The sequence below is a fragment of the Bidens hawaiensis genome, unplaced genomic scaffold (assembly GCF_021521415.1).
Source record: "Bidens hawaiensis isolate Kalapana, Puna unplaced genomic scaffold, B.hawaiensis_p1.1 tig00003653_1, whole genome shotgun sequence".
In the NCBI taxonomy this organism is placed as follows: domain Eukaryota; kingdom Viridiplantae; phylum Streptophyta; class Magnoliopsida; order Asterales; family Asteraceae; genus Bidens; species Bidens hawaiensis.
The window spans coordinates 1,012,666-1,032,412 of NW_027491209.1; the positions used below are offsets into that span (position 1 = coordinate 1,012,666).

Here is a 19,747-nt window from a genome sequence, read left to right on the forward strand (position 1 = left end):
GTCCTCCACTATACATAGCCTTATAACATATAAAGCATATATATTATTAAATACAATATTTTATATCAACAAATGATAATAAAGTGTTGTGTAATATAAAAAGATAAAAGATCACATCTTTTCCAAAGTATGATTCTCCAAGAAAGAGACCTATAGATACAAGCCATGTTTGGTACCAATTCAACCACTATGTCCTTTATAAATTGACCTCCGAAGGTTGCAGTTGAAGGATTATAATATCTTTTTAATAATTTCTTTAAAATATTTTTTATTAGTCATGCATGGTATGTATTTAGTGAAAAACTACCTAAATAGACTCGATTGACTAGAGGAATTTTCAAAACAAACATATCTTTTTAGCCTAAATGCCTAATAAAACTTGATCATATCATATTTCAGCCAATCGAAAGCAATCGTATCACTTTCGTAAGACGGCTAAGCCTTAGCCACCAACTCATGAAAAGTGATTCGCCATATAGTGTCACTGGCTGAGATGCAAGGAAAGCGCTTGCTAAGCATGGGATTTTGGATGGTGACAAAGGCTTAGGATGTGCTTTTCAATATGCCTCGCTCTCTGGCTGTATGAATATTAAACCCGACAGTACTTTTCATGATTTTCTAGGCCAAATAGCGGTGGCTATGCTTAGCCCGCGAAGCTGATGTAACGCCTTTTAGTTGGTTGAAATTAGAAACAACTAGTATTTGTTGGTTTCAAATGAATGACTATTTAGAAAGAAAAAAAATATTCATCAAGTGACTTTTCTATTAATTTTCTTGGTTATTAGTCAACCAAACTTATAAATTTCTAGGTTATTATTTGAATCAAACCATATTTTTCCCTAAGATTGTTGTGGTCTAGTGTAGCAAAGATGCAGCAAGTACTCCCATGAAATTTGTGAAATAATTGTTTCTTCATGAATATTACTTTCTTCATGGCATAGAGTAATGACCACTAAACATAGACGAATTTATTCCTACCCAGAGCCTTGGTCAGAATGTTCTAATACAAATTGCTCTTGAGCTACCATCTCCCAAAAGAAGTAACACCTGAGTTCTATATGTTTGACCAATTGTGAATTATAGGGTTCTTTGGGCACATACGCCAAACAACTGTGCGATCAAACCCGGTACCAAAAACTTCACAGATGGTCGATAACGGAAGTGACTACTATTTTACCAACTTGGTGTGGACTGCCACGTGGTCCCATATGGAAGCCATGTAACATACATGGCTAGTATCGAACAATGTCGATTGAGTTTTTAGTTGATACTTCTGGATCTATAGCATAGTACCACTCTTAATTATGAAGAAATGGTGATTGAAAGCCAGTTTAGACTCATCAAGTTGGGTGGACTACTATTCATATCAAGTTCAGTGGCCCTTTGTGTCACCACCACCAACTCAGATTCAACCAAGTAAAACCAAAATCTGGGGCATGACCTGGCCAGCCAAGGAAGTCCCGAATGAATGTTATGATGTCGTATGAAAAGTTTACCTCTCGTACGCCAACATATGTTGAAATAGCAGCTTATTGTCATGAAGTTACCTTCTCAGAGTCCATGTAGCGCCCGAAGGCCAGCCAATCGGTCCGCTCATAATAAGGGTCTGCTAGTTTCGTCCTGCCTTGGACTAATCAGGCGAGCGGCAACAGCTCGCAACCGCTGAGGCCGTGCCCGATGAAGTCTGGGATGAGCCAACAAACCCAAGCGTTTCAACACAATTCAAGCATTTCGATCTTCAAATATTGGGCCCATGACATTAGGCTTCTTATCCTGGTATGTTTCCCCAAGAGCACAAGTATTTCTTCCCACTAGGTTTCAAATTAAAAAATACCACTTAGCACTTATTTTCCCTTAGGTTAAGGTAGAACAAGACATTAAAAGCTTGATTCATTCCTTTACTTTCATTAAAAATCACGGCCCTCTCCTGGCCCCTTCTTTTTCATCGATCTCACACTCAAACACACACACACGTGTAAACAGTTGTTTTTGATACCACATATACTCTTTAGGTGTTAATTATAATTTGAACACTAACGTTTTAATCATGTTTTCCAGGTGAACTTTATAACATATAAAAATGGGTTAGCAAGCAGTAAATTGTTTGGGGTAATATATATTAGACTTGTAACCGAGTTCAAATAGTACGGAGATGAGCCATTGCATTTTAACTGTGGTGGATGCTACAACTAGGGGTGTGCGTGGTGCGATTATTGACTAAAACCGAACCAAAAACCGAACTTTTGGTTTTATGATTTTTTAAAACCGTTTGGTTTCGGGTTTTTCGGTTTGCGGTTTTAAGTTTTTGGGTTCGGTTCGTTTATGGTTATGGTTTTTTCGGTTTTACTAATCGAGCCAAAACATTTTAGGCAAAAAAAACACTTGACCCAAGTTATTGAAATTGGGCATGATCATTTTGAATTTTTTGTTTTATTATTTAAACTAATGATTAATAGAATATGAATATTTGGGCTTGAATTATTAAAAGCTAGAAAAGATACATTTAAAATCAAAAATCAAAACTAAAAGTACTAGTATTATTAGTTATTAATCATATGTTAAAACTAAACAAATGGTCGTCGGTAAATTTTGTTTTAATGGTTAAGGTTAAAATATTATGGTTATTTCAATTTTTTGATTATTTCGGTTCGGTTCGGTTTTTTCGGTTCTTAACAAAATACAAAACCAAACCAAAACCAATCTTTCGGTTTTTGTTAAAGTTCAAAACCGAACCGTCGGTTTCTAATTCGGTTTGGTGTTTTGGTTCGGTTTTTATACATATACGGTGTATACATACTTACACGTTACATATACATACACGGTGCATGCATACATACATGTTACATATACATATACGGTAAACATCTACTTATACGCTGAACATAACTTATACAGTTTTTATACATATACGCCGTATGTTCAGACCAGCTTTCTCTTTACGCGTTTTTGGGGGTTTTCTTCGATTTTGGCCCCGTCAGCCGCTGTTAACCACCATGGTTGGCCGAGGTTTGATCATTTATGACCTAGGTAGCTTCGGGGTGTCTGAGCTAAGGTGGCCTTTAAGCTCGTTTTTGGTTGATTAAACACCTGACAAAGCTAGATCTAGATTCAAACGGCTCATTCGACATCTCGGGGCTGCGGTCTCGGGTTCTAATATGTTGCGTCAGCTGAGATAAATGATTTCTTACCTTAGGTTGGTCTTGGATCGTTGAATAGAATATAGTAGAGAGTGTTTGGCTAATGTGTAAAATGGATGGAGATGGAAATGATTTGAGTTTAAGGGGTATTTATACTCCTTAATCCTATGAACCTTAGGCTCATCTTCATCTTAAGTCCATAATAAATTTCCTTCGAGTCTAACCCACCATCCTTTTATCTTATTATTATTATTATTATTATTCTACTCACTTAATTTACTTCTTCCAACGTAATTAATATAATAATATTAATCTTGGAAATTTTGAGATGTTACATGTTGGCTTATCACGACGCCTGTGCATAAAGGTTTTGAAGGAAGCAGGTTTGGTTGGTTGCTTCTTGTCGGCAGTAATAGCCCTCCGTTTCTTGTCTTCATAAACGAGATTATAAGCATTATTTAAACTCGGTATTGGATTCATGGCAAGAATCTGAGTTCGAATAACCAAGAAATCATTGTCGAGTCCCATGAGAAACTCGTAAAGCCTTTCTTTGTCTCTTATTTCCACCATTTTTTTCTAACATCACAAGTACATTTGTTGCAAGTGCAACGAGGGACGGACAAGGCTGATTGCATCTTTACCCAGTTGCTACGCAATTTAATGAAGTAATCCGAGACCGTGGTGCCCCTTTGTTGCGTGGTGGTAAGTATTTGCTTCAATTCGTATGATCGGGGAGCACTTTCTTTGCCAAAACGTTCAAGAAGATCTGTAGCCATACTACTCGCTATTCTTGATTTCTTTTTCCACAGTCGTTGTGAGCCATCCTTTAACCATGGTGTCACAACGTATCCACAACATGTAACCCGCAATGGTCTTTTCTGGTTTCTCAATGGATCCATGGATAAAACTGACTTTGTTTTTGGCGCATTGAAAGTTCATCATCTCCTGGGACTAGTCTGAGTAGTTGTTATCGGTTAGAACATCGTTCACGTGCATTTGCTTCGAATAAGCTGAAGCATGAATGTATAACGGAGAGTTCGTGTCGGGTGAAGCATCATGTTTCAATGTTTCATGTCGGAGCTTGAATCTTCTTTGTCGTGGTCATAGGTGGAAGGCGGCTGATTAGAGTTGTGCTTTTAGGTTGAAAACCTGTCGTGATACCATCTAATAATTCGATAGTTCAAATTTTATTTAATTATTATTTGTGATAACTCAATACATAACAATACGTGGTTTATATACAAAGCATGTTTCAATAATATAGGAAAGTAGATCAATCTAATAAACGAAAATCTTTATTCCAGTACAAGAAACCGGATTAGCGCCTAGATTGACGATGTAGTCTTTAGTGTTGTGATATGTGAGTTTGTCACAAGCCCAATTTGTGTGTGTGAAAGCGTGAAGTTTTTGAAACAGTAAAAGTTGGGTGGGGTTAACGAAATAGATGAAAATGAAAAGTTTATGAAACCATAAGCGTAGCTATGGGAAAAAATATTTTTAATGCAAAGTATCGAATTTGATCAAACCAAAAATGATAGTACGTTTACTCACCAAACAAACTTAGAATTTCATATATTTTTTTTTTCCTTTTTTGACTTAAACACATACACACACTACTTTACATCAAATGCACTCCTAAAATTACCACACATACACTTCACAAGATTTAAAATACAATCACAAAGTTAGAAAGTACGTCATTTTATCACCATACATGACGTATTTTTAAAACCAGATTTTCAAATAGCTGACTATAGATTAAACTAAACACATTGAAGAACGAAAACATAAGTGAGAAAATGGATAAATGATGATTTGAAACCGCTAGTCAAAATTAGACAACCAAAGATGATTAAACGTGACACATAACAAAGTCAAACAAATTCTCTTTTAATAAAGAGCTTTAAGACTTGTGGTAAAGGAATGTTAATCAGGTGACCACAAATGAATAGATGATGTAGTAGGAGACTGGAGAGTCGTATTAAACCGTCACTTGTGGGCCAACTCACTTTCTTTAATTTAAAATATATCATTGAAATTATAGCAATTAAATTTCAATGAAATTATCTATAGTTCTTATGATATCTTATAAAGATATCATAAGATTCCTTTACTTTGTTCTCTGCAAAACCACAAAATGTAGGAAAAATATGTATAAATTGTGAAATAAGAAACTGTTATACAAATTATTGAATTGTTAAAATAATTGTCATACTAAAAAAATGAACACAAAATCAGTTATAAATAATTGATTGTGGTCAAAATCGGTTTTTAAATCATCTGAAAGGAAATGATTGTTTATGATTATAGAAACATTAATTAGCGAAGGTATGGTTTTAGAAAACATTAATTAGTGAATTATGTGACAATTTTATATATGGAAACCAGATGACTTAAAAGCCTATGTAAACATGTTAGTTGAAGACCATATGAATATCTTGTATTGTTTTAATAGTATAGTAAGATTAGAATATGAAAATATATACTTGTTTTTCCATATTTTATTGCTATTAACTTAGTTATTTGTATGTGGGACTTATATGAAGCTTCTTCATCCGGGAATTTCATAATTATAGTATTAACATCCTCGTGTTGCGGTGGGGAGTGTAAAATCGTGTATTTACACGTCCACTCCACTCGAAGGCATAAAGTTATCACCATCGTCATCACCATCTTCGGTCACCATCCCCTCACCCACGGGAAATAACTTTCATTAACCATTCAGAAAACCAAACAAAAGATAGACGTAAAAAAATGAACCACACACACTCGTTGTGTCGTGTTAACACACACAAAAAATGGAATGTAAGATATAGAAGAATCTCCCTCTATATATATATATATATATATATATATATATTATTTTTAGAGCATTTCTAACATGCACCGTTCCTTTTTCTCAAGATGCGTGTCTATGTGGCACTGATGGACGAAACAGACAACCAAGGATGAGTTATGTTGTGTGCTTGAGGTTCGTCTCCTAGGTTTGTAATGGCGAGTTAGTTAGCGGATGATGGGTGGTACCTCTCTCTCTCTCTCTCTCTTTTGTGTGTGTATATATATATACTTTCTCTTACACACACATATATATATAATACATTTTTATTAACTTTTGTTCCATTTAAATTGTGGAGATTTAACGGTGTAATTAGTTTGATCTAATTACTTTACATATCTACTAGGTTTTATCTTCCGTATTACGCAGGTTGTTTCACATTTTTCGTTTCTAATATTTATATATTGTTTTGGATTTTAACTTTATTTATTGGAAGCAAATTAATAATATACTTAGGGTTTGATGATAAAAGTGTTTCATAAATAAATGAGATGTTATAACCCGTTTAAAAGCTATCTAGGTTTGGTGACACTCATGATCTACTTATTTTTTTATTATAAAATTGTTTCTTAATTATAAATAATATCTTTTTATAAAAGAAATCGAATATTAATTTTAGTACATCTCTATTTTATAGGATTTTCATATCAAATATTTGGTAAAATTAAATTTTAATTTAATGAGATGTTATAACTCATTTAAATATTATCTAGGTTTGATGTGACTCATACCCGTGAATTCGAGTTAAATGCATGAAAAACCTTCATTTACAATAAAACAATTAAAGAACTTTTAACAGTTTCATTTATATATATAGCATCAAGAGTAATTAAAACATTGTGGTGTGTATTTGGCTTAATGTTCTATTTTATGTTCTAGCTGTTAGCAATAGCTACTTGTTAGGACTTTTTTTTTAGATTATAAAATATAGAATTTAAAAAAAAGTTAAATAATGATGGGAACTGAATCTTTTCCAATTCATTTCCTGTCAAGCCTCTTTTGGACGTTACGAATACTAATAAGTATTTTAATTGTTTTATTAAATTACTATATTATGTTTTGTTGATTCTAGTTAAATATAATTAACTTTATTTAAATGTGTATGATTGAAAATATTAAGTACCTTATAAGACTACTCTTATTGGTAATCTCATAATGAGATTGGTGGACCCAAAGTTAAAAAAGAAATTGAAAAAAGAAAATAAAACAATCTAGATTGGCAATCTAGGTTGGTGAAGCAAACCAGATTGCAGTTCAAACTAACCCCCAATAACTTAATTATTTAATTAACTTTTAATATTTTAAATAAAAAAATAATTAAATACACGATATTTCTTAAAAAAAATTATGAACATTCCGACATAAATTTTATTAAAAATGGACTTCGTTAAAAAAATACTTTTTTTTAAGTTGGGATGGGTTGTGAATGTGTGTAAAAGATTGGGATGAGTTAAATTATGTAAATTGAAGAGAGAAAAATTAATTTTATAATATGAGATTGTGAGATTGTGATTGGGTATAGTCTAAGATGTATTGTAGATTAGAACAAATCAGAAAAAAAAAAAACCGAACTAAATTTGAATTAAAACTCCATAATTAAATTAAAGAAAAAAAAACTAAATTAGCTTACTTGATACAGAGTATTATTAACTTATATTAAGTTTCTCTTATGACACACGTTGAATAATCTATTATAATATAATTATATACAAATAAAATACAACGATAATTCATATCAATTAAAGATACCACCAGTATCTGTCTCTTTAACCATTTATTTTTTTCCATATTTGAAAATATTGTGCATTGGAATGAATTAACTAGAATTTAAGTTTGACTCATATTCTTAGACAATATATTGTTTTATTCAATCATATTGTTCACACCAAGCGTTTTATTTATTTGGCCTATTTAAATCCACACAATAATTTATCCTTTCGTACATCTTTCACTCCAACACAAGAACCATGTCTAGAGCCACCATCGTCTTCCTCACACTAGTCCTTGCCCTGATCTTCTCTATGTTGTCGACCGAGGCCCGGCCGGGTGCCGTGCTTCCCGAGGCCGTCACGTCCACCATCTCCACCACCACACAAAAGGTATGATCGCTTGATTTGCATGGCAAATTAACTGGTGGTGATTTCTAGCTAATTAATATTAAAAGTTTGATTAATTCCTTGTAGGACACCGATATTATTGAAGATAGTTGTGCTGAGTCCAGGAAAGATGATTGTTTAGAAAGAAGGACACTTGTTGCTCATCTCGACTATATTTACACCAATGACAAAAAACCTTGAGACAATGGTTTGTTTGATATATATGTGTTTCAGTATCATGATTAGTTCTCATATAGAGTTCAATACATTTTGTTCATACCCTTGATTTGGGCATATAGTTGTTCACATGAAAAGGAAATATATATATAAAAAGATATGATATGATATGATGAATCAAATAGTATACGAGGCGTCAGAAATCAAGAACCACATGGTAGGGATCGACCGATATATGTTTGTAAACAGTTTGTTTGCTTGTTCGTATACAGTATCTTCGAATCATTATGTATATTTAATAATCAGCAATAAGACTTTAATTTTGCCATTTAATTCAAATAATCATCTATATTTAATAGAGTAGATATATAACCTTAATTTACTATTTGATCATATATTTAATAAATAACATTTAACTTGCCCTGTAAGTCATATATTAATTTATGGAATATATATATAGTCAAACCTCACATACCAGAAATATTTTAAAATATATCATAACGTTACACTCCTTGCATGGGTGGAGTAATATGGTTTGGCCACGCCTCAGAGTAGTAATGGCCCATCCACCCCACAGCATACACGGCAAAAACATTGTTTTCCAATCAAACGTCCATTCTAAATAATACGTTATAAGATTCCAATCAATCTTATCGTTACTTTTGGTTACATAAAGCTACACATCTCTAACTTATAATATTTTATTTATTTATTTAATTATTTAATTATAAAAATGGTGTTACACTGTTACAAACCAACACACCCATAATTTATATAGTGGATTAAATTATCACATATCAGGTAGTCAGGATATGATCTTACTATTGTTTGTGTTTTTTTTATCAAAAAGTATTTAAATATTAACATATGTTTGTGAAAGTTAAAAGAGAAAAAGACTTATGGAATATAAGAAGCTAGTTAGTCAACGGAATTAATTCATAGTGGGGTGGGGGAGTCAATTATTATAGCATAAGACCCTAGTTTTTATACGTTTTCTGCATCAGACAAACTAAAACTGTTAATAACATCATTATCTGTGAATGGCTGGTTGGTAAAAGAAAACTTGGAAATGTCGAACCAAAACAAACTACTGTTTGGCGGTTTCCATAGGGTCTCAGTCAGTTTGCAGATGTCACAAATATTATAAATTGCAATGGAAATAGTTTACAGTAGAATCCATATTATCTATTCATATGTCAACGTAGGACACACAGTACGTATTGTTGTGGTGCGATGATAAATGATATTTTATTTTTGACGGCAATATGCACATTCTAATACGTTCCTCGGTTCACATTTAGTAACTGAATCAAGTTGTAGCTATGAGTCATATCATTGATCCTTTTTTGACCCATCCAAAAGATAACAAAACCTGAGCTTTTAAAGTTCACATTGGCCTGTTGAAGGTTTAAAGCTAAATAAAAGTTGAGTGTCTCTTAAGGTTTTATTGTTCTAAACCTTATTTACATGCAGTAGTACTTGTGACCGATTATAATAAGATATGAAGTTTATACTACAAAAAATTGAGGCTATGGCTACGGCGTAGTCGTTGCTATAGACTCCAAATGTCGTTGTCACAGGATATCTTGACGACATGTCGTCGCAATTGGTGGCAAAACATGCCATAGCTCACCATATAGCGATGACATGTCAATGCAACAGGATTGTCGTTAAATATTTAACTCCCAAATAAATAAAAAATTTATGTTAATAATTTTGACCTTTATATGGCAATAACGTATCATCGCTATATAGTTTAGGGTTTAATTTTCCTTTGGACCTATGACGATGATACGTCAATGCATTTTTCTTTTTTTGTATTTGTTTTTTCTAGGTTTATAACTGATTTAAATAACAAAAATATGAATTTAATACAAACTCAGTTCGGTTCTAATACAAATTACCATAACATATCAAAATATGTGAGGAAAACAACAATAGAAATAGAAAATACCAATATACTATAAAGACCAAAAAGAAATAAAAGAAGAAGTGACAAGTAGATAAAGAAAAGATAACATGTTCAATCATTCGTATGAACATTTGAAGGTTGAAGATAGGCGACAACAATATAGACATCAAGAAAATGAACAATCAAAAGCATTATTTCTAGCATGTAGCCATCACCAAAATAAAACATACAAATCAAATTAATAAAGGAAAAAAATGGTTTTATAAATCTTTTTTTATAACAATTAACATCTTTGTCTCTAATGCTAGGCGGCCATAAATTGGAAAAGCTTTGTATAGCTTAGATATCAAAGAATGCCGGAAGGCAGAAAGGAAAGATGTACCAAATTGAAAATGCCAGAAGGGAACTACTAACCAAATTTATGATGAATACCGTTTTAAATAAGTTTATAATTGGTTATTAAAACCATGGGAGGAGTTAAAATAAGAAGTGAGTGTTTTCTAAGTAGTTTAAGAAAAGACGTGGATCACTAGATCTAGTGTCTTAAGGGTTGAGACTAAAACTAGTTGAAAAAACATGGTGTGCTATCATGCTATAAAACATGACATGTTTTTAAATTGAAGAAAATTATGTATTTTAAGAGTTGGATGTGTTTTAACCTCTTTGTTTTCTACATTATTTAGAAAACACGAACTTCTTATTTTAACCCTACACTTTAAACCAAAACTTATTCTTTTAAGACGGTTAATGCAAAGTTATACTTTCGTTTAATGCAAACTATTCGACAAGTTTTCATCTGATACTAATATAATATTATGCTTTGAAGTTTCAACCTTAGTTGAGGTACACGATCTACACAAGGAAACACACAAAAAAAATGCACACCAAGAAAAATTAGTAGGAATTTTAGATTTTATAGTTATACTTTCTAACATCCAAATTTCGAATAATAGTAATAATGAATATTGACTCGTTATGACGGAAAAGTTTACTTGAGTTAATAAATAAATAGTAAAATGGTAAAAGGGAAATATAAGTAGGCTAATTAGATAGAATTAATCATGGACCAAAAGGGAAAGATGAGCCTTAGGTCCATGGGCTTAAGAGAATATAAATACCCCTTAAACCCTAAATCTTTCCATTTCCATCCATCTTATCCATCTTATTCCCTCTACATCCTAAAAACACACACTTAAGCCTAAGAACACCCCCTTAGCCGCCGGCCATCATCCGAACCCAAAACCAAGCATCATAACATAGGATCTTCAATCGTACAAGTGAGCTAACAAGTCCAAGATCACGTATCAAGCTAGTCGTGACTTAGAAAACGATTAAAGGTATGTTCTTGACCTTAAAGCTTACGTTTGTATGAGCGGTTTTTTATGAAACTTAACCTTATAGTAGATCGGGTCTAGATGTTTCATAAAGTTGCAAACTTGATGATAAAAATGGACTTAATATATTCATTAGATAAGGATCTAGCTAAACTGGGTTTAAAACCGATAAAGCTTTAAGCTTTAGACCTAAAACAAGTTTTAAAAGTAATAAAGGCCTAAGCTTTATGCTAGACACGGGTTAAATCTTGGTAGTGGAATGATATTGAATGATTAAACAGTTATGGAGAGTAAATGATGGTTAAAGTCATGTCATGGGATGTTAAACATTACCTGAGCTTAGAAAAAGAAATGAGATAGAAAAATATGAACAAGCAGCACTGAACCTGAGTTCTTGGCCAACTTGAGATCTCGGTCACGACGAGTTCTCGGTTCCCACGGGTTCTCGGTGACGGGTGGGTTCTCGGTCAGCGTTCTCGGTCAACGCAAGCGTTCTCGGTCAAACATGGGATTCTCGGCCCAAAGTTCTCGGCCACCCAGTTTGGGTCTGAACCCAGCTGAACCCAGATGCTGTAATGGGCCGTTGGGCCTGACTTAGCTCAGTCCACAGCTTAAACAAACAAGCCAATATCTTAAGATAATAACAAGCCCAACTTAGAACTCACTCAGCGTAGCTGACTTTTAGTATGCACGCAGGCTAATCGACTGAGACAGCTGGCTTGAGGGAGACACATGGCAATACTGAAGAGGCTGGCATCTGAAGATTTGTCATGATGTTTGGACACTATGATTATGTTATGTTTTTAAAAAGACAAATTATGGATTATTGTAACGAATGGTTGACTATTTTATTATTCCGCGAAAGTTTTTAATTAACTCTGATATTTAGAACTGTGTTGATGAGTAAATCCAACGTCCAAATGTGAGACACCGGTAAAGGGGCCTTACATACTTTAAAGATGCATCCGCCCTTTTCCCTTCTTTTATTACTAGTTCTTTAGTTTTTCTTTTACTTTTATTTTTTGGCGTGCAATATTATTGACGTGCAATATGTATTGTAATTTATTTTCTTTTTGTTTTTATTATGATGAAATGTATCCTAATTATACCTCTTATATCCTCATATATGGCTTGTATATTTTTCCTAAGTTCAAGATTTTCTTTATAATATAGAATTGTTTGATAAACGAGAAGCTAGGTATATAATCTAACATGTTATTAATTAATAAGTTTTTATTGAGTCAAAACAATCACTGTGTTAATAAAAAAATTCCAACAAAAGCAATTCCTAATGGCCTACCAAGATATGATTTTATCCACCCTATCGTCAATTCAAACCTATTATTCTGTATTTCATGATGATAGTAAGAACTACTATGGAATGATCAGTTTCAAAGTCAATGTTAGCTACTCCCAGTGGCAGTGCTTAATTCACCAAAATATTATTGAAAATTGAGTGATTGGCCTAAACTATAAACCTAAAGGTTAAATAGTTTATTTTAAATTTAATTAACACATTGCCGGCCTATCCAGTCTCTCTCATTGTCTACGCTTTTGACTTAATATTTGTCTCGATATCTTATTTGACTTATTTTATGCTCAGTTTTAATTTTATTCAATTCTGAGTATCGCACCTTCATTGCCGATCTAATATACTTGATAAGGAAATTGAATTGTTAAAATATTGTACTTGATTTCTAGTTTATAGCTACTAGGAATATATAACATGCGAGTATGCGACTAAAAATGCTTCAATTTTTATGCTAAACTCAAGTTCGGGTGTGAAAATAAAAGTATTTGGGTTAATTGTTCAAATGAAAGGATTGATGTGAGTACTGAACAAAAAAGTGTTTATATGTGAGTGAACAAGTCGTATTAATCTTGTTTGGAGACTTGTAAAGATATTATGTTGAAATGACTCGTATGTCTAGGAATGTTGAAATAATATGTTTTGAATATGCAAATTCACCATTATGTGTTTGACTTAAGAAAGTTAATAGGTTGGATCAAGAAATCAAGAAAACAAAGATCCCAAGGGCAAAGATGAGTGATTTATTGTAATTTTTGCTTGATTTAGGGTTATGTGTGTATGCTGTGAATGATGAGGTTAATGTTCGAAATGTTGTATAATTACGTGTCTTAACCTCTTTAAGGAGCTAGTTAAAGAGTTACAAATTTGCTATGCGACCTTATAATGAAAAGCAAAGCACACAGGTGCATGGTGATCATGTCAAAATGTTTGAAACCACTAGTGGAAATAGGGCCAGCCCATGGGTGTGAGAGTCGCACCTCTGATTGGGGCACGTAATTTTTGGGGACCAAAACTTTTATATATATGTATATATTTTTCAATAAACGATCCCGAATCAATCAATGTCGTCAATCGGTTGATTCGATCATTAATTATGGTGTTTAAAACACACTGGAAAATACATTCATAAGAAAACCTTTGCCGGAAATCAAGCGACGTCAATTTGGAGATGATGACTTAAGTTTCAAAGAACGACAGGAACAACCCCCTTTTTTATGTTATTTACATATTCACTCCTTTTAGTTTTGCTTTAGTTATACTTCACTTTGAACTTAACTTTTATTTCAACAATATAGCAAATCCTTTATAACAAGTTCAAAAAATTAAGTTTATATTAAAATAACTATATTAATTCTCATAAATTTTGTATTAATAAATCGTATAAGTATTTAACTTTAGGATTTCGAAAACTGGGGAATTACATTAATACTAAACATTTTATGTGTTTATTATTATAACATTAATCGTCGTTTATATAAATTATCTTGTATATTTCGTTATTTATTAAGGCTTGCGGGCCTTTTATTTAAGCTCGACCTAGGTTCTAAAAATCTCGGAGACGATCCTGATTGGAAAGTTACCAATGGAGTCACTATATTGTCATGTGCCCAGTGGCGGATCCAGGAATTTTTTTGAGTGGGTTCACTATTCGGTTCAGTTTAACGGTTCGGGTTGATTTTATGGTTTGGGTCGTTTCGACTGTTCTGGTCGGTTAAGGTTTATCACATAATAAAACTACGATATAGTAACACATAATATCTCTTAATATTCATAATGCCAACAAATTAAAAATTAAACATTATAAGTAAAATATAGCCTATGTTTCACAGCAGGGTAATACCATAGATACATTTACATTATTAATAATATCGCGATACACATCGAAGCATGAAAAAAAATAATCTACAATCAAAATTAATTAGTTAATGATAACTTTAATCCCACATCATATGATCAACATTCACTGTCAGTTTTACAAATCTAGTCAAATTAATTATATTTCAAATGATGCACAGTTTGAAGTCTTTTCAATTGTTTGTTTAGTTAAACTAATATTACAAAATACCATAAAATAATCCTATGATATTATTACTAAACATTTTTGTGTTGGTAAGATTGTTCTCAAGAATGCAGTAGATTACAAAGAAATATAAATTACAGATGGTTGCTTGTGCCCAACCAAAAATCAAACAAATCGAATCATCTGTCATTTTTATGTTTTTTTAAGAGGTCTACTATTGATTCTCACGGGTTAGCCAACGGTTTAGGACTAGAGAACCTAGTATATTATTTAACAAAAATAGAATAACTATCTGGTTCTAATGGGTTAAATTTAACGAGTTCTAACGGATAGCTATATCTGGTTCTCCATCTTCATTTTATAAATAAAGAATTTAAGATGAATTTCTCCGTTAATAGTAACAAATATTTTATTACAAATTATTTTAATACGTATGTTACATTTTTATATATCTGCACCTTGGTTCCATCCAGTTTTCACAAAGTAACTTGCTATATTAAAATCCCTACCTACGTGCTTTCAAATTAAGAACGAAATTGCCTAATTCAACTAACAATACGTTCTGAATACATCGTCAAACATACACAGCCAAGTTAACTAGTAAAAAAAACAAAGAGAATGAAAACACGCTGAGAGTGGGAATTGAACCCGGGTTGTCAAATTAGGAGGAAGGGATGTTTACCAGTGAGCCAGAGCTTCGTTTCATTTGTTGGGTTCACTCACAAAATATATGTTGGTTCACTCTTATATTTTATATAAAATTCGAAACTCAGTGGGTTCCCGTGAACCCGCTCTCGTATATGTAGATCCACCCCCTGCATGTGCCCATTAAGTCGAGTTTTGCAACTGTATGTTCAAGGGTTCTTATGTTATTGCTTGACATATTGGTTAGAATTTGTTTGAAACATGGTGAATATATACAAATGTCGACGAAAATGATGTGTGTCAAGTTATTTGTGAAGGAATATCTTATAGGTTGCGTGTTATATGCTACTTGGCTTATTATACGTTGGTCTACAACTTGGTGCGCCTCTCTCTATTATCATACGCTGATTATACACTAGTAGGGAAAAATGCCTGGCGTATCATATGTTGATTGCGTATTATACGTTCATTAATTACTTGTTTTCCTTGCATTTTGGCGACTTGTTTTGGCCTATTTTTTTTACCATGTTTAGTTTGTGAATTCCCAGTTATCATTGCTAATATTGTCGTGCGGTTTATGTAACCAGAGGTGAGAGGTGGATCATGATCTATTCACGGGATCAACAATGAACACTAAAGCATTAGAATTGAATTCTCTTCTGTAAATATGTCAACTTCTAAAGTGTGATCTTTAGAATAACTATCCTCTTAGCTTGACTTAGAATGAATGGCAACTTTTGTAAATGTTTTAATGTTGACACAAGTTATATATGAAAGTTTATATTTTTGCTTATAAAAAGAAAATTTTGACACCTAATTTTCACATTTGATTTTAATTTCGAGTCTTTCAAAACGTAGATATTGCAATACAACTTTTTCTTTTCTTTTAACTAAACTTTTTTTTAACAGCGGTGAAGTTTTATTAAATAAATGAACAAACTAGCAAGAAGCTATATGCCCTAAGAACACCAAACTATCTTTATTTACCCGGAAAATTATAGTTTAACCGATCTTCCCACTCTAAAAATTGCATGGACAGGAACTAGAATAATAAAACCTAACTGAACAATGATATTTTATTTACGTTTCATGTAAGTTTTCCTGTTATAGTTACACCATTAACGTTCAGGTTGAAGTTTGGGAACTTGATGTTATACTTTACGTTTAGTTATCCACACATAAAAATTGAGGTAATTGAAGGCATGTAAGAAATTTTGAGCCGAATTGTCATCGCCGTTTAAAGAAAAAAAAAAATATATTTGGAACGCATGTAAAGAGAAGGTGAAACTGACGTAATCGAACTGTATGAGTCGGTTGTAAGTTGATGAAAGATTTGCCAAAAGTCTTCTATGTGATAAATCAAGCGTCATCAGATTTTGTATCTTTAGGACTTTCTAGATACGTTCACAGTGCTTTCCCAAAGTAAAGAGTTTCTAATATCTTACTCATTATTTTAACTATTATATTGAGCCACTCGATTTAGACCAACTATTTTTAATATCTAACGACGCCAAAGAACGATAATTTAATAGTGCTTCCGATGCTGCTACGTTTTTAAAAAGAGTTCAGCGGGCCGTACACAGTAACTCAACGACGCCAAAGAACGATAATTTTATTTTCAGTAGGATCGGTTTTGCCATTCAAAAAGAGGTGGCGGCGCAGCTTGTTGCCCGCTTGCCTGCCTCTTTATTGTAATTGGATCATTTTATTTGAAATGACAAACATAATTTAATAAAAAAAAATCTAACGATTAACCTTATGTTAAACATGAAAAATTAAATTCCCTATCCTTTCAGTATTGCTGTTTCAGGAAGTATTGGGCTCACTGATCATGGTGTGACATGATTCCATGTTAGCATATTTTTCAATTATCCCGACTTTATCCTGCTCCTATAGTTTACCAAACCAAAGACTAAAAGTAAGTGTGTTAGATAACAAGTGTTCTAATGTTGTATGCCTAAGAGCGGCAACACATTAACACTAAAGAGTGAGTAATCATACGTTCACACGTAGAGTATTTTGGTTTTAATTTTATTTGAGAAAAAAACATATTAACATTTCACAAGCCTTTGGATAACGGAACAACGGTTCTGAAGACAAAGAATTGTAAATATTGGGTTCAAATATTTTCTCCGCGATTTATATCAAAAGATTACGTTGTTAAAAAACATAAAAAATAAACATGTCGAGTCATCTAATACATCAACATCAACATATTATCACACAAACTTTTTCGAGGCATTACATGTCATTCCACAAATCTCGTTACTATTTTCGAAACATCATTTATTTTTTCTCATTTATTTTAATGACTAGTTTAGTTTTAAAGTCGTATAAATAAATATAAAACTTATGATACTTACCTTCACTCCCAGAAAAAAGTTTTAATGCTATCTTCCATATAGTTTGTCACTATATAAAAACCAATATTTTTTATATTTGAAAAAGGATTATTGATGCGTTCGTCAAAGTCGTAAAAACATTCCGTTCACTGTGTGATTCCTTAGTTCCCATGCTTTTATCATTGTGCTTTTAGCACAGTCCACATTTTGACTAGCCCCCTAAAGTCAACCAACCACAAATTCCCACTTTTCTTATGGAGCAATTTGAAATACTTAATGATCTTTTCTATATATAAATTAGATTAAAAGAATATAAAGACCATTAGAAAAAAAATGCATGTAATATTCACATTTGAATGTTACTTTCATATGACATAGTGTTGCATCATGCATGTGTACACATATATAACATGTATAATTTGTGTGAATTATAAAGTCCCCTTTTTGCTTCACCAAATTCACACCATACTTTGGATGTCTATAAATTCACTTCATACATGTCATTGTGTACATCTTAATATAGACTCAACATTCAACAACAATGTCTAGAGTCATCCCCATCATCCTCATACTAGCTCTACTCTCCTTCACACTGTCCTATGCTGCTCGCCCGATGGTAGCTCTTCCAAACAGCGTCACCTCTACAACCACTTCCGTTACAAAGTCGGATAACAAGGTAGAGTACTTGTAGTTGATTTGCATGCATGACCACGTATTTTGATTTAAACTTTTGCGTGATTTCATTGTTCTAGGATCACGTCGAAGAGAGTTGTGAAGGAGTCGGGAAAGAAGAGTGCTTGACGAGAAGGATACTTGTTGCTCACCTTGATTATATTTATACGCAAGAGAAAAACCCTTGAAACATGGGTCCATGTAACAATCGAGATATTATCTATGTATTTTCACCAAATGATTATGTAACCTATCTTAATCTTAACATACTAATAAAATAAAATATTGAAACTTAGGTATCAAGCCTACATTCACTTATAGCCTAAATTTCCTTTATAATCCATTATCTCTCGTCTCATTCATCATAGCTATTTATGAATTATTGGTCAAAACCATTTTGTCAATTAGGTTATAACATAGTTGGATGGATTTTATTTATTATTCAAAGGTGTGTAAATGTCACATTTATAATCGGCTTAAAGAAAAGTTGATGTTAAATAAAATCAGTTATTGGGTTGATGGTGATTTTGCAACATTATAGAAAAATTATATATTTAGGCATGCATTTATATTGTCTGAAGAAAATATGCTCTAGATTATTGTGTGTATGCACATCGATCATCATCTTTTAAATATTGTTACACTAGAAATTACATTAGTTTCATATTTTCCATCATGAGTAGTACACATGAAAAAGAAAAATATAATTAATTCATAAGTTGTTTAATTAGACAATACATTAATTCATAAGTATTTTGATTATCACAATTAAAATAATAAACCTTATTTATTTCATTTATTTTTTACCTTAAGTTTTGTTCATTTCTTTCAAATAAAAGACTAAACTTATTTTTATTACTTGGCAAATCTCGTGTAATACACGAGTTCAAAAGCTAGTGTTTAATATAATGAATACATCCTCTATTGATGAGTGAAAAAACAATCTATATGCATTTTTGTTTTTAAGTTTTTTTCTTGAAATAAAGGAAATTTGGATTTAAATAATTCTAACTATAGACAATTGGCAAATAACAGTACCAACTAACGAGTTAGCTGCTGAAAGTCTCATCTTTTAACATATTTCTTCTCGATGAATCGTGACTAACAGAAGCTTAACTCCGTTAGTGTGATGATGGCGTGTCATGAACACATGTTAAAAACGTTCTTATACATGTGACAAAATATGCGGCAAAATTGGGCATATGCGACATATTACACCATCACTATCACCATCACCACTGCCACTATGGCAGCCGCCAACAAC

General features: G+C 32.4%; 2 long non-coding RNA genes across 2 annotated transcripts; both read left to right on the forward strand.

The window, feature by feature from the left end:
• The first annotated feature begins 7,940 nt into the window (after nt 1-7,940).
• LOC143624029 (uncharacterized) lies at nt 7,941-8,355 on the forward strand. Its single transcript, XR_013152020.1, has 2 exons — nt 7,941-8,072; nt 8,157-8,355. It is a non-coding gene; the product is annotated as an uncharacterized LOC143624029 (long non-coding RNA).
• Nucleotides 8,356-18,122: 9,767 nt separating this feature from the next.
• LOC143624030 (uncharacterized) lies at nt 18,123-18,778 on the forward strand. Its single transcript, XR_013152021.1, has 2 exons — nt 18,123-18,487; nt 18,564-18,778. It is a non-coding gene; the product is annotated as an uncharacterized LOC143624030 (long non-coding RNA).
• The last annotated feature ends 969 nt before the right edge of the window (nt 18,779-19,747 follow it).